Source organism: Oreochromis niloticus, linkage group LG7 (assembly GCF_001858045.2).
Source record: "Oreochromis niloticus isolate F11D_XX linkage group LG7, O_niloticus_UMD_NMBU, whole genome shotgun sequence".
Lineage (NCBI taxonomy): Eukaryota > Metazoa > Chordata > Actinopteri > Cichliformes > Cichlidae > Oreochromis > Oreochromis niloticus.
The window spans coordinates 56,089,573-56,106,273 of NC_031972.2; the positions used below are offsets into that span (position 1 = coordinate 56,089,573).

A 16,701-nucleotide genomic window follows, 5' to 3' on the forward strand; every position below is an offset into this window, starting at 1 on the left:
TGACATCAACCTGCCATCACCCACAATTCTGGTTCTCTACTGACCACTGGTTCAACTCTGAGGCAAAGAAAGCTGCAAAAATAATACAATTTCAAAGACTCGCATCATACACCTTTACCTGTAAAGCTAGACAGGATTTTTTTAAATAGCTTATTTTAGAAGCTTTTGCATGTACAATACTATTCTGCACACAAAAGAAACTGTAAAAGTCCCAGTCTGATCTCTTGCAGAAAAGCATTTGTAGTTTCACCGCAGACCTTCAAACTGTACAGAGAGTACACAGATGTCAAGGGCTTAGCCAGGAGGATGTGTGTGAATTGTTTTGCATTGTGAATTTATTCCTCACATAAATACAACAGTTACCCATTAACCACTCTACTTGCCAGATATGGCTCACTGCGTGGCCTCCGCATCCTGTTCTGGGATGAGGCGGACAGCAGAAGGAAGGAAAAACAGCCAACAAGTGCTCAGCATATTGTGGGAACAGATAGCATGATGGGGATTAGACATCTGACAGACAAGTCGATGTCACAGTGCCTCACACCACAACATCTCACCCCAGATGTCCTGTCTGACCTAATGGGCTGACCCTGATGATGCTCAGAGGTCACCTAAAACTGCCGCTTTGTGTGTGTGTGTGTGTGTGTGTGTGTGTGTGTGTGTGCGTGTGTGTGTGTGTGCGTTTGGACTATTTGTCATTACCACATTCTCTGTGGGCTATCATCAGTGTTCCTATGAATCCATAAGTCAATGGATCAATGTTGGGTTGAAACTAAGGCTGAAAGCTCTCAGCTATATCGACCTGTCATTTAAAACCCCAATGATCACTTGGACTTTAATGTAAATGCCACCTTAACATCAGTCAAACTAACAATTTACATATATGGTGTCTATCCACATACATTAAAGGAGGGGGAATCTTCTGCCACGGATGGAGATGACGGTTATTATTATTTTGACCTTTGTTTTAGTGGCTGCTCGGTTTGCAGGCGCAAGGACTTGGACTTTATACGAGAGCTATAACATGCATAACATATAGTATGGCATGGATATGGCTCTCACACGCTGGTACATTGTCATGCATGTAAATGGTATGGTATCAACAGAGTGCAAGGGCCTTCTACTATAAACAATCCTGCACTTTGTCATCTCTGGGGTGTCAAAGCTCATTCGTTACAATGTTAAAAGACCCCCATAACTCTAATACCCGATGCAAATGCTGCAGCACACTAATATGTACATGAGCGTGGGCTTGCATGTGCTGTGCATGTATGCTCTATGTGTTTGTGTGTGTGTGTGTTATAGTATATATTGCTCAATCCCTTTAGTGCTGATTATGAAGGTGCAGATTGATAGTTGGTCTTGACATGGTGTTCAATCATATTGGCATTCCAAAGCAAAGAAAAATGGCAGTTGCTTTGAATTAGCAGTGACTTCATGTAGGGTCATTCATTAACAGCGGTTCTGGAAATGAAAAGAGGCACAAGGAATTGGAAAGTGTTTGAGAAAATATCCCATCCCTAATCCCGTCATTGGATTCTAACCAAGGAAATATAATCAAGTAGACACTGTGAGTCTTTTTCAAAAGTGGCACAGTATTAGTCGTACAACACTTGGGGCCTTTCACAACCTGCTGGGCATGTCCTCACTAATATGGGCTTCTGCAAGTGCTTGCTACTCACATGGAAACAGAAGGAATCCATGTCTCCCACACCGCTACACACAAATAATAAATGAAACAGGAAGAAGGCAGAGACGATGAGATGGTGGGAGAAAAGTATAAGAGCTTATACTCATTACAATCAATTAGGGTCAAGTTGAGAGCAAAGTCAGGTGGTGAGCGGGGGGAAAAAGGAGCCAGAGGAAGGACAAGGGTAGCGGGTGGCATCATGGCAAATATGGAAAGAGGGCCAATTAAATCAAAAGCAAAGGGAAGTATGAATAATTTAGCTGTTAAACACACATGGGGAGATACATGCAGTATGTACGTAAAAGCAAAAATGCTTTAAATATAGTGTCAAGCTCAGTGTTATCCTATTTGAGCTACTTATTATCTCAGACATTAACTCAAGATAATAACTAAACAATAATGAAGAAGCAGCCTACATGAAACCATCTTTAAGCCTCCCGTATGAACACCATGAGCTCTGCAGCCTTCCGACCACACACTTATAGGAGTTTACATATTATGAGAATTTCATAATCAAGATAGGAACCATTTTATTAGATTAAGGAGGAGAGAGAGGAATCTGATCTCAAATGATAATCCTTTAAGTTATCTCACCATCTTTAGCAACTGAGCTAGATTTCCAATTACCTGGATTAAATGACTTGGACAAGAGTTTAAGATGGAGCTCCTCTAATGGCTGCTAGATTCAAAACAAAACTTCAATTAGCAAGCTTTTTACCGTCTCACAAATGTTTTCCACTAAAAGTAAGCAGGCTTTCCTTCAGAAGATTGATCAGTCTGTCTACTTTCCACAGAGGTTTTCTGGCATGCATGCTTTGACTAAATACAGCATAATATAATGTGCTCTCAGCTGCCACATTATACCAGCTACCCGAGCTCCTCAATAAGTTTGTGGACTCTACACATGGTTTCCATGAAACATTAAGAAGCTGAATATTGCACTTGACAAAACTATATATAGGTTTATATAGGTTAGAGAAATCTGCCAAACAATTACGCAATCGTCTATCTTTATAATATCTAATATCGCTCGTTATTAACTTTGCTAATAACCAAAGTGATGACATTCAAATGCCATCACAACAGCAGAACAGACTGCATGCCTGAAAGACTCTGATGCCACATTTGTTTGGAGAGTGCTCAAGCGTATTTGCCTTGCCTCCAATTTTTAATGCAGGCTTTGTGCTTAAACCTTCTAAGGCCCAAATCCAGCTGATACTACCTGATGATATCAAGGATATTTTCTCTGACTTTAGAAAGCTCCATCAAGAAGACATTGACCAACTGCTTTCTTAGGGTCAGCAGTACTCCTTGAGATTAATAGCTGAACTTTAATCAGTGGAGTGACTCTAAACAAATGATAATCGTGCCTAGTTTTAAAGTCTTGGCTTTCTTCCGGTAGTGGCTTTAAAGATGATTTTGTACTATCTGTAACTCGGAAATGATCTGAACTTTCGGCACCAAGTTTCACAGAGCAGTCAGATTGTTAGAAAACACAAGGTGCAGCCAAATCGACGGCTCGAAAAGCTGTTAGAGGAATAACCCCAAGTGTGAAAACCCGGTGACTTAAAGAAAACAGGACACGTAACCCCTAAATAAATAAGCACTCACCCACATGCACCTCTTTCCCTCTCCCACGCTTACTTACACACACTGACAAACACACCCACACAGAGTGCAGGACTATGTGTGTTTGAGTCATCTAAGTGAGATAATCCAGTTTTCCGGATGAATTCGCCTTTGTGTCCCGAGGGCAGAGATTAAGATAAAGATATTAAACAAACAAGAAGCCCTACTCTTCCCTCTTCCCCCAGCTGCCCATTTCTCCCTCCGTATCAGCCGCTGCCCTCCTACAGCACATCCTCCCCTTGTGGCCAGGCTTGTTGCTTCACTTTTCCACTACACTGAGGCTCAGTGAGGCCAGTATGTCTGACACTATTTGTTCCAGAGCAGTGCAGGTTCATACCAGTAAATCGGTTAGGTGGGGAGAGAGGGCGGAGAGATCCTGCTTCCTTCATTTGCTCTGCTTTTGAAACAGTGGTGACTTCATATTGGAAGAATTTCTTAAAAACATGTTAAAGGCATTCTCAGCAGCACAACAGCTATGATTGTGAGAGGGAGAGGGACAGACTAGCTGTCTCCATCTGCTGTCTTAAAGGCTATGTGGCCCCATCCAGACAATAGCAAGAAGCAGATATTTTGAGCACTGTGAACAAACAGAAACTGAGAAAGACATTAACTGAGCACAGACTGAGCGGCTACAGCTCGCTCATTTATAAAAGTCATCACTGTAAATGGAAAAAACTGTTAACATAACTGTTATACTGCTTGCAGTGCAACCGTGGCAAAAAGTATGTTTAAAAGTTAAAATAAAAGATAAAATCTTTCTTTAATGGTTCTCAATTTAAATTAGGATTAAATTATAGCTTATCACTGGATAACATTCAGTTTTTTTCTTCAGTTATAGTGTACCACCACGATGTGCAATGTTTAAGATCAACAAGAACTTCAGACAAAACTTATGCAAATAGACAAAAACTAAAACAGTCAATATTCTGAGATGAGAACGCAGAGGATCATGACAATGTACCAATGCTTATTTTCTATAAGCATTACTGAATTAAGGACTTACTTCTGGAAACTGTTGAACTAGCTAGAGTACTAATTAAAGCTTACTTTTTCACCACAGACATCCCTAAATATATAAATATATCCTAAATGGAGTGTGTGACTAAATAGAGGTGTAAGCTCATTCCTTCATATTTTGCGGTTTTTTGCCAGAGCTTCTTGTAATTTCTAGGCGATCTTAAGCAGTAATTCTCCAGGGTTTATATAGGGGATTTTTTTGGATACTTTTTTCTGCATCGGCTCCTCCTGTTTGCACAAGCCTCATCCAAAATGGTCAAGTGGAAGGGTGGCTGTCAAGAAGCCTTTCTTAAGAAAGGGAAACAGAAAATGCCGAGGTATGACAAATTACACAAGGCCTGGACTGAAAATCAGTGGCAACAGGTCTTACAGAGTGATGAATCCAAATTTGAAGTTGTTGGTTCAAGTTGGTGAGGAGAGAAGTACGGTGAGGCACAGGATAGAAGTTGCAGTTCAGCCAGTGGGGTTTGGGATCTTGTCAAAACTGACTGAATCGTGAACACAGAAGTACTGTTGGATTTTGTACCATCTGGAAAGCATCTGACTGACAACGCAAACACACTGCCAGTGCAGTAAAAGCATAACTGGATAGAAAAACACACAATGGATCACTATCAGTCATGGATTGGGCTCCCCAGAGTCCGGGCCTCTACACTATTGAAGCAGTGTGGAAATATGATGATCGAGAAGGGAACAAAAGGCAGCTAATATCCAAAGAAGAGCTTCAAGAAACCTGAAGAACTGTTCCTGAAGACCAGGTAAAGAAAATGAGCTTGTGTAAGAGTGCACAGTACTTTATATATGAAAATGTAAGCGCTGTAAAACATGCACCGACTTGTTGATTTTAACAATAGAGCAAATGTGAATTAAAATTTGGGCTCTGGGTCAGACTTTGAATTGTTGAATTCCTTGAGAGAGAGAAAGGGAGTTCTGTCTTATTGCACTCATGTGTAGGAGGCAAGAGGGGAGAAAGAGAGAGATGGGGTTTGAGGGGAGAAAGTCTTTGCTGAAAATCTCTCTCCCTCCCTTCTCTTTTCTCTCTCCACAGGAAGACATCAAACAAACACACCTGCTCCCCAGACCAATCCCCTCAGCACTGCCCCAACTTTCCCTGCCTCCGCCGTACACTCACATGCTCCCATTCCTCATTACACACAAACACACACAAAACACATAAATGCACACACACTCACACATGCGCACACGCGGTCCCATTCCTCATTACACACAGCGAGAGCAGAGCAGTGAGAGATCGTGGAGAGTGAACAGGAGCGGTGCTTTGGTGTAATGGGAGGAAATGTTGGTGTTTCATCTGGAATTGATGAAGTCTTGTTTCAGCGGCTCTCCCCGGAGCAGGGCCGCTGTGCGCTGGCTGTGTAAATGAAAGGAGCAACTGAGACTGGACCAGAGGAGCAGAGAGCCAGTCAATAGAGCTACTGGAGAGTCATACTGAGACACAGCTTTAGGAATAGGTGAGGGCTGTTTCTCACACACACTCACAACACACACAAAACCCACTGGTATTAGTAACTTACTAGCAGGACTGATAGAGCAGCTGTTTAAAAAGAAAAAGGATGAAAAAGAAAAAAAAGAAATGCTCCCGCTTTAATTTCTTAGGAGTACAGTTTATAAGCGAGGGGCTTGCTCTCTAACAGAATCTGATTTTATCACTCTACCAAACATTATCTTAAAAACAGAAACCCTGAGGCTACAATAAAAAACAATACAGTTAATGATAAAACAGAAAACAGAGAAACGGGGCAATGAAGTCCAAAAAAGTTTCAGTATACAGCCGACCCCCGCCTATTCACGGTTCAGTGTTCGCGGATTTTTCTGTGGAACGTAACTCCAAATCATTTACGGAAAACTTGACTATTTGCATATTTTTTCATAGAGCATATCTGAAATATTGGCTAATTATTTTCATTGGGATGACAATTTAAGGTACACTTGGTGTTTGAACTATTAAAATAGGCAGCTATAAGCGTTTTTAGAAGGGTCTGAAGTATTTGCAGATTTCAGCTATTCGCTGGCGATTGTGAACAAAGGAAGCAAAGACTTCATATAAATATTTATATTATTTATAGTATAGTATATATAGTTTTATATAGTCTTAATTGTTTTAATTGCAGGTTTTAGATTTTAAAGAAATTTGAGGGTTTGGGAGGCTCGTCATCTAATTATTTGCAAAAATGACAAACATTACCCAAAGTGACCTGATTTTTCCCCTCTGTAAATTTTTTATAGTCTTGTCTGAAGAAACGGTTAATCAAACGAAACAAAAAAGCACTGAATAATCCTGATCTGGTCAGTAAAGCATGAGCAAAAGAAAACTGGCGGATGAGCACGTATCTCGCATGATGTAAGAGCTCTTAGATCCAATAAAGCCGATGTAGAGGCTGATGTAAATGCTTGTTCCAATAAAACCTTAGTGTTAGGGGGTGTGAAGAAGTAGATTTAAGTGCTTGTTATAATCAGGATCAACTTGGTGTGCCTGTACTCTCCAGTCAGAGAGCGTTGTCTCAGGTTAAGCAGACAGAGATGAAAGGAGGAGGCGGAGGTCACCTCTACAGACAGACTGTAATCTAGAATATTAAGTACTGCATAGACAGAACATACAGACGCATGTTTCACTGTGACAACCATGTAAAATCCTGTTTATCTTAAATTTAATGCATTAAGGTAAAGGGTTTTTGCTGTTGTTGGTTTTTTCTCTGATGAAGCACTTTTCTGGTTTAAGAAGACAACAAAATGGTTTACAATGAAAGACTGAAGAAACACAGAAACGCAAGACAGCATCTCCTGCCAGACTGCTAAAAAAAAGAACTTTGCAGAAAGGGTCAAACAACATGACAGAGAACTTCTTAAGTTGCTGCAGCCATGAAGTTCCCCAGATTCGAATCTGATCAAGCACCAATGGGATGTAATGAAACAAGCCCAATCCACTGAGGCCCCAACTTGTAACACAAAAGAATCCTGAAAGAATCATGGCCAACACAGAGACATCACAGGACACCCCGAGATGTTGGGTATCCACGACCTGACAGGTCAGGGCTTTTCTGGTAACAAGACCAGGGCCGACAAAATGTTAGGCAGTTAATGTGGAGGTAATCGGTTTAGGAAAACAACATCAAATAAATGAAAAGTTGCAAGTACGTATGTATTTCTACCCAGCTACTTCAGTAGGTGCACTTTTTCAGCTGCTGGTTAATGCAAATATCTAATTAGCCAATCAGATGGCAGCAAATCGATGCATTTAGGCATGTAGACAATGGTGAAGCTGTTTAAGTTAAAACCAAACATCAGAATGGGGAAGAAAGGTGATGCACATGACTTTGAACATGGCATGATTGTTGGTGCCAGATGTGTTAGTCCGAGTATTTCAGAAACCGCTGATATGCTGGGATCTTCCCACACAACCATCTCTAGGGTTTAAATATTGTCTAAAAAAGAGAAAATATCCAGTGGCGAGCAGTTCTCTGGAAGAAATGCCTTGTTAATGTCAAAGGTCAACGGACAATGGTCAGGTTGTTTCAAACAGAAGGAAAGCAACGGTAACTCAAATAACCACTCGTTACAAGCAAGAGAATCTTGGTTGAACCTCGAAGCAGATGGACTACAACAGAAGACCACACCAGATGCCATTCTGGTCAACTAAGAACAGGAAATCAAGGATATAATTAACGCCAGATCAATAAAATTTTATAATAGAAAACTAGAAAAATGCTGCCTGATCTGATGAGTCTCAATTTGTGTTATAACCTTTAGATGGTAAGGTCAGGATCTGGAGTTTTAACACCACCGCCTACCTGATTATTGATGCTGACCATGTTATCTCCATCCCTTTATGACCACAGTGTACCTGATGGCTACATCCACCATGTCAAAGAGCTCAAATCATCAAATCACAGTTTGTTTGTTTTTTAGCATGACATTGAGTTCACTGTACTCCATTGACCTGCACCATCGTTGGAGAACTGTGAACCCAATCCAGCAGAGCACCTTAGGTAATTGGTGGAACGGGAGATTCAAATCATGGCTGTGCAGCTGACAAATCGGCATATCAATATAGACTAATATCTCTAAGGAACGTTTCCAGCACCTTTCTGAATCTGTGACATAAAGAATTAAAGCAGTTCTGACAGCAAAAGGAGCTCCAACCTGATAATACTAACGTGTAACTAATGAAGTTGAACTTGAATTAATAATAGAGCATTAAGTTGCAGCTTAATCAAGTAGAAAGCTTGTCTGCATAAAATGAAGCTATTCAGAGTAGAGAACAGCATTTGATAGAGGACAATTGATTAAATTAAATAGCAGTTCAGTGCTGTTCTCACACATGGTCTCATTCTGGATTATTATGAGGTCTGCCAAAACGTTAACACATACAAACCCATGATTCCTCATTCATGACTCATGACATTCAAGTCACCAAAAAAGGAAAAGCGCATCAGTCTCTACACTGATCACATGGCAGATGTACAGTAGCAGGACCATCTCAGCCTGACTGGGCTAAGAGAGACGAGATTAATTAACATTTTTATGTAAATGAGACGTTTGTGTCTAATTATTTCTGTTATTCCAGCAGCAGCAGGCTTTGATGTGCCAGCGGTGGATTTAAATAGAGGGAGATTTCCATCACATCCTCCCTCTGCGTCAGAGCCAGGCAGGAGACAGACACAGCAGAGATAACACACTCCACTGGGACACAAACACACACATTCACACAGTTATTTTACCTCAGAGGAAAAGTCCTTTTTGCCGCTGCTCACGCTGACGGCGTCACATGTTTGCAAACTCACACTTGCCCCTCCCGCTCCTCCCAGTTGAGGCAGTCAAGTGTTGGAGATGAGCAACGCTTAATTGGCAGAGCATTCATTAGTGTGTTATCTATCTGAGGGAGAGAGCCTCCATGGCCTGTTTGGTGCTAGTTTATGCGCTGATATTAAAGGATGTTAAAGTACATAAAGGGGATAAACTTTAACAACCTGAAGTCACAGCTGGAAATACGGTGTCGTAAAGGGCCGAAGTACACGTGCTCAAAATGCACCGCCAGGTCAAAGAGTCTCCAGTAACTCTGGAATATCTGTGAGAAACGGGTCTGCTTTATGTTGACTGGAGGGAGCGTTCATAAAAACAACAAAGATCTTATAACACAAGAACAAAATGTTACCATGGTCGCCAACATTTTTGTTAAAGCTGCAAACACATCAAATTCTGAAAGGATTACTTTAGATGTTTATGTTAAATCAGACATTTTTTTGCTATAAGATGACTGTGCTCCTATTTTTGTCAGACTCTTTCCCAAAATATGAGATTAAAACCCGTAAGCAAATGCAAAACACATCTTTAAATAGCAATATTATTAATTTAAGAAATAGTTGATGCATTTAGATGGTTGCAAACATCCCAAGCTCCAAATGAATAGGTAACACTATATTTTCCGTGCCATTACACACCAGTCAGCAATACCCTTCACTCCCATTGGTTGTTGCTCTAATCGACTGTTTCAAAGCTGAGAGCGGTTTAACTCCACCACATTGGATTTCACAATTTCACCACATTGCTGGTATTCTCTTCTTGTGTACACCCCTTTATTCTGGATTTTTTAGCATTCCCTATTTGCTTTTAGCCAGTACCAAAAAAAGGGAAGTAACAACACTGTGTCATTGTTGTTACGACCGACAGTCTCGGTCGTTGTGTCCTTGGGCAAGACACTTCACCTGTTGCCTACTGGTGGTGGTCAGAGGGCCCAGTGGCGCCAGTCTCCGGCAGCCTCGCCTCTGTCAGTGCGCCCCAGGGTGGCTGTGGCTACAATGTAGCTTGCCATCACCAGTGTGTGAATGTGTGTGTGAATGGGTGGATGACTGAATGTGTAAAGCGCTTTGGGGTCCTTAGGGACTAGTAAGGCGCTATACAAATACAGGCCATTTACCATTTTTACCATCTGATTAATGAGCGTGACGCAGGGTTTACGAGAGTGACATAAGACAGCAAAAACAAAAGGAAAGACAGACATAAAGAGGAACAAAACTGCTGTGACAGTGGGGGAAAACACATTTAATAACTGTGTCCAAACAGATCAGAGGGGCAGAAAAATGAGGACTATCCCTGAAGGAGCTTTTGTGTCTAATCCTACAAATGTTCCCTACATGCTTGCTGGAATAATGTGAAGGCTTGAAACAAATATTGTGATAACACTGTGACAGTGTATTCTGTCACTCTGAGCCTGGGGGAGCCAAAAATACCAGGGAACCTTTGCTTTCGCAACTCCTGACACCTGACAAGGCTTAGTCTGCTCCTGAGTTCTCACAGCTTGACTAACTGGCAATGCACACTTAAACACACATACACACACACATTCCCGCATGTACCAGCGTGTGAGTTTTCATGCATTTCAACCGTATTTTTAAGATATCTATTCTATTCGAAACATCCTGCAATGTAGGGGAAGTTATATTCTCCGTTGAGTTCACAGATAAGTGCCTCACTTCAATTACATGTAGTGAAGCCAGCAGGGTCTAATCTGCATGTTAGTATGAGGATAACTAGCTTCCTCTCTCTGTCCAAACTCCCCCTTTTTTCTTTTCCGTCTAACACTTCATGTAGTGCTGATAAGGATCACTGAGTGTATTATCACAGAGAGTATGGGCTGTGCTATCAAAGTGTAAAGTATTACTGGCTGTCTGTGCATGCGGGCACACTTGCCATGTGGACGTGTGTTTGTGGGGGTAATAATAACATTTTGAAAAAACTATCCACATCTTTTAAGCAGCCTAACAATTCTTGATCTGATCACTGCTCCCTGTAGTTTTGGCTTTGCAGACACACAGGTTTATGGTGAGTCCACTCATAGCTCTTTGTTGTCACATAGTATTTTGGGGGAAATATGTCTTGTTAAAGGTCTTTCCAGTGAAATATCTGCAGAGATTATGTGTGCTTTTTTTCATATGATGCAGAGGGATTGCAAATAGGGCAGAGCAACATGAATACTGTCTCATGAGAATAAATGTAATGCAAATGGAAATCCAGATGTGTTAAGTTTTCTTCACGGTGCTCTCTCTGGAGTGACAGGCTAACTGCTCATTATGTTATATGTTCGGCTTCTCTGAATGGACCATTTTCCATTTCCAGTGTTGAAGTCTGCTCATAGAGGCCATTGATCCAAAGACAAGCTGCGTTGACTGATTGCTGGGAGGAAACGCTGGCATTATGGGCATCGGTGTGTGTGTGTGTGTGTGTGTGTGTGTGTGTGTGTGTGTGTGTGTGTGTACAGAAGGAGGCAAAAGCGGGTATTAGTCTGATGAAGTCATACAGGAAATCAATGTCGTATTGAAAGAAGAAAAATGCTCTGCCCAGGGGTGGCTGCACACGGGCCCACACAAAAACACACATACACACTTAACAATGAGACAAACTGCGATGTGCTATGAGCAAAAAAAAGACAAAAGGCTTGATACTGAAAAATGAGCCGGTGATATGTCAAGCTCAAGTGCAATGTTAAGGAGAGGGAAAGCAGAGTGCCGGGGCTTTTAGATACGCCCACTCTTGTCCAGCTTCATTCCCCCAGTTTTGTTGGTTTTAGTTGCTTATTAGTGGCGTTGTACACACACTTTAGACAATAGGTATTTCAGTGTATTGTGTATTTCAAAAGGCACAGGGTAGGCTCCAGGAGTGCAAGTGTTTAATAATTTATGAGACCCTAAGACAGGATACTATAGACAACGACGGACTGGGGTACTGAAATATCAAGACACACACAGATGTGTGCACACGTAAAAACAGAACCAAATGCATACATAAACCATCCTACATCTTGTTCCCACAAACATACACAATAAAGATACACGGTCACACTTCTCTTGATCTCGACTCCGGTCACATCAATTGTTAATAAAGCGAGGGCCCTGGCTGATTACTAAAGATTATTCCACTGTTTATTCTGATCAATAGAGAATTTCTATTCCTGCAGGCTCTCGTGGACATGTTTGAAGGTGTGAGCGAGGGAGGGAACCAAAGAAGGAAAGACAGTGAGAGAAAGAGCTGGGTCTATATCTTAAGGACTTCAGTAGCAGCGGTGTCTACAGTGCCAGCTGGAGCTCACGGCTCAGAGCACAGAGGAGAAGTTGAGTAGATCTTAGCCGTGGGCTACAGCTCACAATTCCTACCAGCAACTTCAGGCTCAGAGCCCAGCTTAGCATGGAGTGGATATTAATTTCACTGACCAAGTGGCAGACAGAGGTGCTCCATAAGACCATCAGTCACCAGCTTTAAGCTACTCAGCAGCTATTACTATGGTAATCTATACCCTTGGTGCGCGCACGTGTGCATATATATACATATACATGTTTTGTGTACATATGTATAAGAGGGACGGCGAAAGACAACAGCAAGGTGTTGAGCAACTACCGCAAGCGCGTATCAACACTCATTAACAGAGACACACAATTACGTCGTCCCACACTTATGTTTCTGTTCAGCCGGCATATGATGTTCACAGAGTAATTAATCATAAAAGGCGGAGAGGGGGAGGAGATGAGGAAAGAGGGAGGGGGGGAGGAGGATGGAACAACATTATGAGTCTGGGTAATTGTCTAATTTTCCTTCACAGAGCCCAACAAGGAATTAAAAAACAAACTGCTAGTGCTCCTTTCCAAGGTTGGAAAAAAGAGGAAGGTTACTGAAGCATTCACCATTCACTAAAAGTCCCGAACATTAAAAAAATATACGCTAGTTGAAAAAGTTGCTGCTTTTCCGCATCATTACTAGCGATTCAATGAACACTGAAATACCATAAATGCTCAACCCTGGGCCGTCTCCAGGTGTGGAGAAGGGTGTCATTGTTTGCCGGTGATATAAAAAGAAAAAAAGAAAAGAAAAAACCTCGAGCTCACTCATCTACCTGCTCAGCCAAAGCACACGGGGATAGGACTACACTCCCTGGAAGAGACCCAAATAGGGCAGATATACCTACACACGTGTGTGCACCAGGGGATATCTTCACACATGCATATACAGCAGCTCATATAGATGTCATATAGGTGTGGAAACACAAGTACTCTTAAAAGGCAACACTACAACACAGTGGATTCTCTATCGCTTCATGGGAAAAGACGAAAAGGAAATTATCATCAGGGATCAGAGGCATTAGCAGTAATCCACCATTGCTGCAAGGATAGACGAGATTGAATAGGATGGGCCTGAAAGTGACAAATCAGTCAGACATACATTCAGACAGACTGGCACTAACTTGTTAGCCTTCCGGTCACCAATACCCAGTTCTGCTAAGGATAGCACTTTACTTTAAAGCTCTCTTTTCAGCAGGATAAAATAACAAGGTAAAAGTGTGAAAACAACTTAAAGTTACCTGCACTTCAGTAAAAGCTGTTTCTCCCCCCCGAAATTAATTGCTTCTTACTGGGGACATTGAGTGCAGATGACAGTGAAAGTCAAAGAGGTAAGAAGGCATCGCCTCAGTCCTCCTTTGTTCGGTAAATGACTAAATATTTAATGTTCCAGGGCTCTTAAGATTAAAGGTAACATGTTGTCAGTAATAGTGCAGCTACTTCAAAGGATGTAAATTATGCATTTCTTCCTTTAGCAGAGAAATCAAAGCAGGTAATGAAGATTAAAGTTTGTGGACCTCCACTCTCCGGTTGAGGAGAAAGGAGGAGAGGAGACGAAGAGAGAGGGAAAAGGACCTGAGTTAAGGAAGGTTAATCTATTCGGTGCATGGGTTATCTGATTAAAGAATCATTGTGTTCATTTAATCTGTTTCAGCGAAGCGGCATTATGGAAGTGGGAGACAGCGGTGAGGCAAAGGCCTAACAACCACTGTCAGGAGGCGCTGGAGCCAGCTAAGGTGACAATCAAAGAAGTGTATGACTCTGGGGAGATTGGGATATGCACACAAACCGGCTACATTACAGTTGTTCTCAATTCTGCTTATTTGAAGTAGACAGGTCGGAAATTGTCGGTGTGAAAACAGAAAGAGCCTCCAGATACAGCTGCACTCAAAGTGCTGGGTAGTTCTTATTCAAAACAGGAAATTTGACCAGTGTTGTTCATCAGTGCACTAGAAAGAGTGCCAACAGTGAACGCTGAAGTAAAGATATATGTTTGCAATTAAAGCACATGACATAAGTATAAACAACCCTCTTGCAAACAGGTTCCATAAAGTGTGCATGCTGTGCATGATGAACAAATGAAAGGGGGAAAAAAAACATAGTTGGTTTAAATGGACCCAATCTCCCTTTCCAGGTCATCTTCTTGTTCCCCTCTGGACCACTCCCACTGTGGATGCTAAAATTTAGATCCATCTGTGCCCTGTTCTGATCTCTGGTTGATATTTTCCACAGTCCACTATTCCACTATTCCACTGTTGCCAGCTGCCTGATTCAAGTGCCTTATGATGACCATTTTCAATTTAATTTAATTAACTTAAATTGAACTTAAGTATGCTGGTTATATATGCATGAGTGTTACACAGATCAGGTCTCTTTGTGCTGTATGACTTCAGATGTTAAAATAGAAAATCAGAGGAGATGAGTTTACAGTCGACAAACCTATCAATATCAATGCTCCAGACTTGCTGCACAACTTTGGATAGTATGGACCAGTGTTAATTTGGTTGGCCAATAATTTTCGTCATGGTCAACGACCTTTTTTTTTCCTGACAGAAATAAAAACAAATACACGAAGAGAACAAAAAAAACATGATGTCATTGGCACTTGAATCAATGAAAAAAACCAAAAGATGAACATATTCTGAAGAGATGGCGACCAATCAAAACTAATTAGGTTGTGTAGAAAGTCGCGACGATTTTGAAAGTGATCCAGTCACAAGTAATCTCCTTGTGCAGATCTCCTTTTTTTTTTTTTTTTTTTGAAAATGATATAAATACCTCCCATCCTCCCAGTTTCTCAATAAAGCGCAAAAATGTCAAGATTTGGGGAAAAAGAGAAGAGTAGAAATATGGGCCCAGTTCACAAACATTTACACTTTAGATTTCAGCCAACTGAATTAACTTTAGATTTATTCTACTACAATCTTATCAATTTTAGTCTAAAACAAAAATAATTTAGATGTCTAAATTTTGACTATGTGTTGACTAAAATTAAAAGACATCTTTAAAACTTAATCAAAATTTGCTGTGAAAATTAACACTGGTTCGGACGCTATGGAGCATCTGACTGAAAATTGCTTCTTGGACATTCAAATAAGGCCAGCTGTACACACAACAGTGGCTTGCATATGTCATATAATCACAGAGCATGCATCCAAAAGTTCACAACAAGATGGAGACTTGTAAAGCAATGGAAGTGGACTAAAGGTTGAAAAGGCAGAGTTGCAGAACATTTGATTGCACCTATTGGACAATGAGACAATGCAGCTACCAGTCCAAGTTTTATAAATGGATCATCAAAAGTTTCACCAGATCTCTTTAACCTTTTACTTCCTCTGATGCATCCAAACACACTTCACTGTTCCCATCAGTTCAGGGTATTTTTTTTATTGGCGAAGTCCCCCTCAAGGCTAGGTTTTACTCTTCTCCCTTTCTAAGACACCTTTCTAAGACAGCTAATGATTTTACTGGCTTTCAGAAACATTTGACATTTAGAAACACATTTTTTTGCTCGCTAACACACTGCACTCTTCCAGGAGAAATTGGGGAAAAAAGAATGATGTGCTTAACCCTGTCTTTACATTCATCCAAAATGAGGCGGGTATCATTTAGGGTATCCCACAATGCATCTCCTACAGGTCCAAACTGAGGTGTCAGACCCATTGTACATCACTAATCATCCTGTTCCACTACAGCTAGTGGAAATGTGGTGACTCTAATGCCCACATTGAAGAACTCACAAAACAGAGGCACACATGAATTTTGTAATAAATTATTACATGAGTGCATTCCAATACTTTTGAATCAGTATCCACATTTCCTCTCACACTCATTACCTATCCAAAGCAGAACAGCAGCGACTCTTTCTACTGTTTTTAATGTGCAAACGGCGCTCTTGTGAAGCTGAGACAGTGTCGAGAGAGCCACAAATGCAAAGTGAACAAAGCTCTGTGTTATTCTATTGGAATCAAATTCCTCTTTAACTGAACATAGACTTATTGATCACCGTGAAACAACACAAGAGCGGCTTCCAATGAAGGAACGAGTGTATGTGTGAGAGAGAGAGAGAGAGAGAGAGAGAGAGAGAGAGAGAGAGAGAGAGAAAGAAAGAATGGGGTAAATAACATCTTCATCTCCACTCGTGTCTCCAGCCAGTCAGTCAGGCATCATTAATCCAGTGAGGAGCTTCATCCGTTGTGTATTGGTTCATTTTACAACACTACAGTACTGTCTAAATAT

General features: G+C 41.2%; 1 protein-coding gene across 2 annotated transcripts in view; it reads right to left on the minus strand.

Moving 5' to 3' along the window:
* wwox (WW domain containing oxidoreductase) overlaps nt 1–16,701 on the minus strand; it is a 127,805-nt gene that overhangs the window by 37,402 nt on the left and 73,702 nt on the right. The gene's annotated exons all lie outside the window — the stretch shown is intronic.